Source organism: Aplysia californica, unplaced genomic scaffold (assembly GCF_000002075.1).
Source record: "Aplysia californica isolate F4 #8 unplaced genomic scaffold, AplCal3.0 scaffold00437, whole genome shotgun sequence".
Lineage (NCBI taxonomy): Eukaryota > Metazoa > Mollusca > Gastropoda > Aplysiida > Aplysiidae > Aplysia > Aplysia californica.
Window position 1 is genome coordinate 294,719 of NW_004797707.1, and position 1,120 is coordinate 295,838.

The window sequence follows — 1,120 nt, forward strand, 5'->3', positions numbered from 1 at the left end:
CTCTCTCTCTCTCTCTCTCTCTCTCTCTCTCTCTCTCTCTCTCTCTCTCTCACCCCTCTAGTCAAATGATGTATTCTGAAATTTTGAAAATACAGGGTAGATTGTGTTTTGAGGAGCTCAACTGTTTCAATGCGTGGGAGATACAAATTTTCTTCCTACATATCTCTTCTTGGCTTCCTCTCTCTGTCTCCACTAGTCTCCCTTAATCGCTGATATTTCAAATTCATAATCTGTATCAAGGGGGTGGTAGGCGGTTGCTCTAGTGTGGTTTTCTCCTTCTTTCCTATCAAATATCTATCATCATTATCTCTTCTCTATTTTTCCTATCAAATATCTATCATCATTATCTCTTCTCCATTTTTCCTGTCAAACATCTGTCGTCCTTATCCGATTCTCTCTTCCTTCTTTTCTAGATCTAAAGATGTATGCTGCACTCTTGTAACACCTATAATCTACGGCACTTACTTGACTTATTAATTGTGTTGCAAGTGCCGTAAAACTCTTACCAAAATTTTTAAAAAAATGAAAATAAAAAACCACCCCAAAACCCCCCCCCCAAAAAAAACAACAACAACAACAACACAACAACAAACAAACAACAAACAAACCGCAACACTCCTCGATGTGATTGTCTCGAGTAAAGATCTGGTCAATAATTATCGTAGTCATAATACAATACATGTGGTAATTAGCATTCTCATACATAGGAAACAGGCATAATGCTTCCTTCTTTCGTATCACTTCCTCGCTTCCTCTTTCTCCCCCCCCCCCCTAGTCTACGTCAACAGTTTACCATGTCTCAATGAGATAGTCTGTATCAGCAAGTAAATGTTGGCGGCCATACCTCTGTCTCCCCATCCACGCTTGACAAAGGAGATCATGTACAATGCAAAATGTGTTACTATGTTGCTCATCGTAGATCTATACATCTGTCATGCCTGTTCGAGAAACTGAATGTTTGTGTTTGTAAGAACGTGTGTATGTCGGCTATAAATAAAGTATTACTAATGGCGGTGTGTTTTTGGGTCTGTTGTTTCAAAACATTTCATTAACATGTATAGATTCTCTGTCTGTCTGTCTGTCTGTCTGTCTGTCTGTCTGTCTGTCTGTCTGTCTGTCT